Source organism: Silene latifolia, chromosome X, assembly GCF_048544455.1.
Source record: "Silene latifolia isolate original U9 population chromosome X, ASM4854445v1, whole genome shotgun sequence".
NCBI lineage: Eukaryota > Viridiplantae > Streptophyta > Magnoliopsida > Caryophyllales > Caryophyllaceae > Silene > Silene latifolia.
In genome coordinates, this window is record NC_133537.1 from 47,750,935 (window position 1) to 47,759,768 (window position 8,834).

At 39.8% G+C, this 8,834-nt stretch overlaps 1 non-coding gene across 1 annotated transcript; it reads left to right on the top strand.

The window, feature by feature from the left end:
- The first annotated feature begins 6,281 nt into the window (after positions 1-6,281).
- Positions 6,282-6,388, top strand: LOC141625943 (small nucleolar RNA R71). The gene has a single exon (XR_012535683.1). It is a non-coding gene; the product is annotated as a small nucleolar RNA R71 (small nucleolar RNA).
- Positions 6,389-8,834: the final 2,446 nt, after the last annotated feature.

Here is an 8,834-nt window from a genome sequence, read left to right on the forward strand (position 1 = left end):
TCCCCCTCTTGCCTAGACAAGAAGAAGGGTCGTCCCCTCTCTACCATGCACAAAAATGGATACGATGGATAAAGGGATCGATAGATATTTGAGTTTCACTTTTGGGAGTTTGCTTTTGTTTTTGTTTTCCCCCCCCCCCAAATTTCTTTGGCATTTGACTTTTTGAGAACACTTTCTTGCCATTTCTTTTTGATTTTTGGCATTTCAATACTTGACAACTTTTTGCATTTTCTTTTTGAACATTTTCAAAGTCACCCCAATTAGTAACGAGGGTGCCTTATTTTTGAAGCTTTAGGAGTTCTATTTTTTTTTTCCTCTTTTCTTTTGATGCATTTTTGCAAACTTTCTTTCACTTTTCATTTCTTTGAACTCAAATCAATTTCTTTTTGTTGTGCCCATTCCCTTTGATGACAAAAATGTATGGTAGAATATGGATGAATGATAGAAGTATGCATGGTTTCAAGGGTCACCTTGGAATAAACGGTAGCCAAGGAGTTATCACACCACAAGGTACTCTTGACTAGGCCTTAAACCATGGGTCAAAGGATACTAGCATGACACATCCTAGGGTGTTTTACAAGCATTCTAACAAGCAAAGTCTTAAGAATAAAAAGCATCTACTAGGGCCTATATACACTTGTCAAGCTTCCCAAGTAGACGGTTTCGCAAAATTTTTCTAACATGCAAACTACATGCCATGATGCAACTAACATATAAACATCCTAATGCAAATGATTCTACCAACTAATATGACATATAAACTAAATGCAAGTCCTAAGTTCACATTGTTTTACCGCATCAATCAAAATAAAGCCACATAGTCATTAACATAAAGAGGAAAAAGGAGATTGGAAAGATCATACCATGCGGTCTTCAATATCCTCATGTCTCGGATGTGGCGTAGTCAATCAAAGTGAACAAGGATGAAACAAACATAATATATACAAGACAATATATACAAAGGAAAATGAACTTGTTTTTGGTTTTTTCAATTTTTCAAATTTTTATGATTTTTGAAATTTTTCAATTTTTATGGTTTTTGAATAAAAGTTAAGAGTTAGAATTCCCATCCCCACACTAATATGGGCATTGTCCTCAATGGCCAAAATGATGGAAATTATGCAAAGAATGATGCATGATTTCTATGCTAAATGCAATTCTACACTAAGCTATACTACATGATGCATGGTTTTTGTTATGACGGAGAGGATAATTTAAATTACCTCCCGTTGCGTATGCATTAACTTCCCCAAACCAAGCAAGACACTATTGCTAATGTCAAAGCATGGGGGAGTTCATGCACATGCAATGCTATGCATGAGACTAGATTGTCATTTTGGATTTTACAAAAGTGGGAACAATAAAGAACACCTCAAAGGAACCGAGGTGTGAGTCCTTTGATGTTGCTAGGACTAAACCAACAATGATCAAAATGAAAATAAAATACAAAGAGATATAGACAAACCGTGGGAGAGTAGGAATCTCCAAGGCTAGTCTTCCATCATGCTACTATCATCACCACTTCCCTCATGAGAAGTGGTCACATTGCCACTTTCCTTGGCACTTTCTTCTTTGCTTTCTTCATCATCATCTTCCTCATCATTTTCTTCACCATATTCACCATCTCTTTCTTCATCTCCACTTGCTTCTTCCTCAATATTATCATCAATCTCCTCATCATTTCCAACAACCTCATTGTCTTCCACCACGTCCCTAGATGCACCCGGAAACAAGGCTTCTCTATCCGCCCAACTAGGCAAAGGACAAGATGGATCAAGGAGTCCTTGCCTAGCTAAATGTAGGAGGGGAGGATATTGAGCTAAATAAGCATTCTTCCGATCTTCATGAGCTTGCTTGTGCATGGCTTGCATTAGAAGAGTTACATAGTCTTTCCCAATTTCAACTCCTTGTGGTTTGAACTCTTCATAATCATAGGGGTAAGGTGGTATAACAATGGAAGAGGAGGGGGTTTCATGATTACCCTTTTGTTGTTGAATGATGTACTCGGCTTCTTCGGATAGGGGAAGTAAATAGTTGGTCCGGTGGACACTAAGACGGCAAATCTTTGCGGGTAAAGTGAATGATCGAGCCTCACTTGTAAGCCACCCATACTTGGTATCAAGGGAATTGTGAACAACCCACTTAAACTTGTTAATCAAGGTGGACATATCAATGAGATGGCCACCATCCTTAGCCTTGTACTTGCTATCCTTATTGAAATTAGGATCAAAGTGCTTGGCTAGGACCGTGACAAGGCCGCCATTAACAATTACGGTTTGACCCTTCTTCCCACTATCTATATGGAGCCATCTATCAACCAATAGCCTCAAAGAATTGTAAGGCTTGGTGTGAATTCTTCCAATATTCAAAGTTGATTCAAGGAGAATAAAATCGAGTCCGGTGAAATGATTGGTGTCTTTTCTAGCAATTATGGTATTTCCCACAACTTTGTGCCATATTCTTATGCCCGGATGATGGACCAAAAGAGCACGACAAGCTTTAAAATCTTCAAATTTCTTCCCGGAGATTGCCTCCCAAAGAGGCTCGGGATCATACTTCCCATATTGCTTATAGAATTTATGTTCATCGCTAAGACCCAAAATTGCACCCAATTAGGAAAGGAAATGCGTCTACTAGTGTTAGCTAGACGAAACTCAATATTTTCCCTATTCTCAACTTTTGTCACTTTCAAGGAACTTAAGAATTCCAAGACAAGGGAGGGGTATGTTACTTCCTCCATTTCAAACAATTTCTTTAAACCCATGGCATTGAAAAAGACTCTCGTTTGTTCAAGAATACCCAACTTCTCTAAAGCATCTTGGCATATGAATTTTGTGGATTGAATTTGTTTCATAGCAAACTTGACAAATGTATTTCTATGGGAGTCGGAAATGAATGTTACCTCCGGGTAATGCAAGAGTTGATTAATTACCGGAGTAGAGGGTGATGCTTCCATAGAAATTTGTTGAGTTTGTTGCACTTCCAAGTTTGGTGTTGATACCACCATTGCCAAAGCTTTCTTCATTTGTAGAGCTTTTTGCCTTTGAGAGAGAGTTGTAGTCTTTGGTGCCTTTGTTGCCTTTGCCTTTGCTTTTGTTGCTCCCTTTGTTCTTGCCATTTGATGAGCTAACCAAGAAAAAGATCAAAAATCTTCAATTTGTAGAATGCCCAAATCGATTTTGAAAGTGAAAGGCTTTGCCTTTATGAGAGCAAAAATCAATTCAAAGGTGAAGATTTTGGTCTTGGTTTTGATTATTAATGAAGATGGAGTGATTGATTTGTTATTTGAAAGATGGTTTGATTTGATTTTGGTGAGTTTTGTTGAGGGTTTTTGTTTTTGAGATGGGGAGGATGAGGGTTTTGGTGGTATGGGTAGTGTTTATGAGTGAATGAATGAATGAATGAAGGTGGGGTGGGTATTTAAAGAACTCGACAATGTTAGGACGCAGGGACAATCCGTGCGGATTAGGCGCAATCCGCTCGGATTCTTCAGCTTCAAATTTTCAAAAATCCCGCCTAGAGACGGGCGGATTCTGGGGAATCCGTTCGGATTCTGCTGAGACGAGACGGGCGGATTTCGCTTGAGACGGACGGATTCTTGTCCAGAGATTTTTCTTTGTTTTTCTTCAGCTGCAAGACGGGCGGATTGTCCACAAGACGGACGGATTCTGTGAGACGGGCGTCTTTCCAGGAATCCGCTCGGATTCTTCAACAGTCAAGAATTTTGCAGTTTTCAGCTCAGCCCAAGACGGGCGTCTTCTCAGCAGGACGCTCGGATCCTCTGTAGACGGGCGGATTCTCAGGAATCCGCTCGGATTGGTCCTTGTGTACACGGATTCAGGTCCATCCGTGCACCAACGCATTCCCTTATCATTCTTTCTTTCTTTCTTTCAAATCTTGTGTTCTTCATTGTGGGGGCACTACTAAGGCATGAATAGCCTAGGCAATTCCCATCCCCACACTAAGGTAAATCACTACACATTAATTAAAATCATTAGTCCCTCCCTCACTTCTCTCTTTTCATGACAATTATTTTGATCAAAGTAAAAATAAATCCAAAAATGAAAAAAATGCAATGCAAAAATTAAATGTAAGTTAGGGAGTTAGAAATATTTACAAATGGTGGTTTAGGGAGGACTCCACCAAACTCTCATTCTTGATGAGATGTCAAGGAGGCATGTTCAAGGTGTTGTTGATGTTGCTCAACACCTCGAAGAAGTAATTAAAAGCTTGTTCGTTGTTATGGTAGAGGTCCTCAATAGACCGTGGTTCTTGTTGTTGATCATGATCGATGGCATGCCCAATGTAGGGATTAAAGATCCCTTCAAATTCGTCGTCCCAAAGACCACAAACTTCATTGAGTTGATCATTGAAAATCTCTTGCTTGGATGGAGACAACTCTCCCAAATTCTTCTTTTGGCCAATGAGGCCATCATCTTCTTCCTTGGTTGATTTTGATGAGCTTTGCAAGCTCTCCTTGTCACAATTCACTTGCTCTTTGAATGGAGCATCTTCAACTTTCTTCCTCCATTGGAGTTCCGATCTCTTCTTCTCATCTTTCCGGCTATAATGATCAATCATGAAACATGGCTCATGCAAACGAGGAGCTCTCATGGTCTTGTCAAGATTAAAAGTTATGCTTTCATCTCCCACTTCTAGAGTGAGCTCTCCATGCTTCACATCAATCACCGCACCCGCGGTGTGTAGGAAAGGTCTTCCTAAGATGATTGGAATGTTGGAATCTTCCTCCATATCAACAATGACAAAGTCCACCGGGATGAAAAACTTCCCGATTCGCACGGGGACATCTTCCCATATCCCTAGCGGTGTCTTCGTCGATCTATCGGCCATTTGAAGAGTGATATTGGTACATTTAAGCTCTCCCATTCCCAACCTTTTACTTACCGAGTATGGCATGACACTCACGCTAGCCCCTAGATCACATAAGGCTTTGTTGATCGTTGTGTCGCCAATGGTACACGGTATTGAGAAGCTTCCGGATCCTTTAACTTTGGAGGTGAACTCCCTTGAAGTATGGCACTACTCACCTTAGTGAAGGCGATAGTCTCAAGTTTCCGGATCGACTTCTTCTTTGTGAGGATATCTTTCATGTACTTTGCATAGGCCGGAACGTGATTGATTAATTCCGTGAAAGGAATTGAGACTTCTAAGTTCTTCACAATTTCCATGAACTTTCCAAGTTGATCATCAAATTTAGGCTTGGCTTGACGACTTGGAAAAGGAAGTCTAATCACAATGGGCTCCTTTTCTTTGGCTTTATCTTCATTTTTCTTTGAACTTTCTTCTTTTGATGATTCCCCTTCTTTGAGACTTTGCACCACAACTTCATTCTCACTAGCTCTCACAACTTCATCCTCAACTTGCTCCTTCGGTGCTTCATACCTTGTACCACTTCTCAAGTGAATGGCACTAACCGTTTCATGTCTAGGGGATTACCTTGAGGTGGTAATTGCCCTTTTTGTCTTTGTGAGCTCGAAGATGCTAGTTGGGTCAATTGTGTTTCCAACATCTTGGTGTGAGCTAGAATGTTGTTGATGGTGGTGTCTTTTGCTTGGCTATCTTTTTGCATTTGGGTGAAAAATTCTTGTTGATTCTTTTGCATTTGAAGGACCGCTTTTTGGACATCAAAACTTTGGTCATTGTGGTGATTGTATGGATTTTGATTTTGGTAACCTTGGTTTTGATTGAAAAAGGGTCTTTGGTTTTGATTTCTCATGGGTGGTGGAGTGTATGTTGTTTGAGGGTTTTGGACATTTTGGCTTTTGTATGAGAGATTTGGATGGAATTTGGTGTTTTCATTGTAAAAATTTGAATAAGGGGTACCGCTTTTGTAAGCTTGGAAAGCATTGACTTGCTCGGTTGTTCCCCTACATTCACTTGAGTCATGACCTAAGGTTCCACAATTCTCACATATCCCGCTTGGGATTGATGAGGATGCCGTCATGGCATTGACATGGTGCTTTGATGATTTTGAGCTTTCCTCAAGTCTAGCCATAGCTTGTTCAAACTTCAAGTTGATTGTGTCAATGTGAGCACTAAGTTGAGCACCCAATTGAGTAACGGTGTCCACTTCATACTTTCCTCTAGTAGCCTTGCGAGGCCTACTATATTGCGAATTATGGACCGCCATTTCCTCAATCTTGTTCCATGTTTGATTGTCATCAACTTTGGTGAACATTCCATTTGATCCCATATTGAGAATGTTCCTTGAATCTTCATATAAACCATTCCAAAATTGTTGCACTAAAAACCATTCGCTAAGTCCATGGTGAGGACATGAGCGACAAATACCTTTGAACCGCTCCCAAGCTTCATACAAAGATTCTTCATCCCTTTGCTTAAAACCCGTAATTTGAGCTCTTAGCATATTGGTCTTTTCCGGTGGGTAGAATTTTTGGTAGAAAGCTGGAGCTAGCTTCTTCCAAGAATCTATTCCAAGGGTGGCCTTATCAAGGCCCTTCAACCATTGCTTTGCGGTGCCGATTAACGAAAAAGGAAATAAGACCCATCTTATTTGGTCTTGAGTCACGCCCGTTTGAGAGATAGCTTCACAATAATCACAAAATGTTTCCATATGAGAATGAGGGTCCTCACTAGGCATTCCCACGAATTGGCTCCTCTCAACTAGTTGGATGAAGGCGGACTTGGCAATAAAGTTTCCGGTAAGATGTTGTGGGGTAGGAGTACCGTTTGGTAGATCCTCCTCGGTGGGTATAGAGTGAGACGAGAATTTAGGCATTGTAGGTGGATTTTGTGTGGTATTGTTTAATGGGTTGTCTTCTCCTTCTATTGCGAAAGGATTGACAAACTCACTAGTGGGTTGAACAACTTCACCAACACCTCCCAAATTCCTCCTAACAAGTCTCCTATTATTCGTCAAGGTTCTTTCGATTTCACGGTCAAAAGGTAACAAATCTCTTCGTAACCTTCTAGACATGCAAAAAATCAAACAACTCAAAAACAATTAGAACAATCCTTGAGGAGTTTTACTTCCCCAAGGTGAAAAAGACACAACTAAAAACAATAAAAGAAATCTTAAATCAATTAAACACCGTCCAAGAACGGCGCCATTTTTGATCGGAGCCATTTGGTGTTCACAATTAAGCATATGTGGTCGTTGGTCAATGGTCGATACAAAACACAATTTATACTTCACAAACAACTCTACAATTAGTAAAGAGGCAAGTAAAGGTCGGATCCCAAGGGACGGGTATTGAAATGAAGATTCTATTGTAACTAGCGGTGTCTAGGGGTGTCACAAATTGGGTTGATGTAGAAGGTTACTAAACTAAAATAGCAATGAAAATAAACTATCAAGGTAAATGAAATAAGGGTGTAAACAATTGATTAAAAGCACTAGGGTGTCATGGGTTCATAGGGGAATCATGGGATATGATCATACAAACATGTTCTCAAATTATAAGCAAGCAATTATTGTTGTGATGGATTGAGTTGGGTTATATCTTACAATCCTAGGAAAGTTTGGGTCCCGGAGCCGAATCTCTTGGATTGTACAACACCTACAAGTCGACTTAATCTTCCCTACTTAACACATGCATGGTCTAACAAGACTCGAGTTGGGTTATGTCTTACAAGTCAAGTTGAAAGGTTAGAAGATGATAGTAAATGCAAGGATTCATAGGCTTAGCATTTCATCAAATATAACATGTGCATGCATTAAGATCAAAACAAGCAAGCAAATAAGATATGAAAGCATATTAATTTAAGCATGAATCATTCCCCATGTTGGTTTCCCCTAATCACCCATTAAACCCTAGCTAAGAGACTACTCACTCATTATCATATTGATCATGCTAGAAAGGTTGTCAATCATACAAACATAATGAAACATGATGAATAAATGAAAGTAATTAGCAATAATTAAAAAGGGATTAAGAGATTATACCTACTAATGATTCCAATAATAAAGCAAGAATAATAGAAGTACTTGAATCCTAGATTGAGAGGTTGTCAATCTCCCAATAATAACCCAAATAATCTTCAATTACCCAAAATAAAGTAAGAACAAGAGAGAGATTAAGGAACTAAAACTTGGATTAAAACTTGATTAATATTTGATTACAATATTGAAGAGAGATTTGATTGATATTAACTACACTAATTATTGATAAGAAGAACATGCTCCTCTAATTAGACTAATGGGGTATTTATAGTGAGAATTAGGGAGGATGCATTAGGGTTAACTAAGGGCTAAACTAGTAATTACACTTTTTAAGTTGAGCAAGGAGCCTCAGGGATTGTCCGAGAGAAGGGCTTCTTCATTTCGTAGCTTGAAGAACGAAATAGCTTTTGTCTTTGTGATCCGTGCGGCCGGGAGTCGGGACGGCCGGATGCAGGATGGACAATCCGAGCGGATCAAGGAACAAGACGCACGGACTGGGCATGGGCAATCCGAGCGGATTCCTGGTGAGGACGCTCGGATCGGGCGAGGACGGACGGATTCTCTACAATCCGTTCGGATTGTAGCTCAGCAGCTTTCCTTCTTCTTTTTCTTCTCTTTTCTTCATGAATTCCTTGGGGATTTCCTTGGGGACTCAAGGATCCTTTTCTCAACAATGCTCTTCTACTATGCTATGTACAAAGGCCTTCTAGTCTTGTCTCTCCTTGATGCTTGGTCATTGAATATGATCAATTTAGCCTTGTTTTGCCATGAAAATGCAAGATTCTTACTCCTTTCCTACCAAGGGATCAAAATCTCAAAGAATATGCAAAACAAAGATCTAAAGATAAGAAATGACCCAAATAGGCACTAAAAAGCATAGAAACAATGGTAATTCGGGGGCTAAATATGC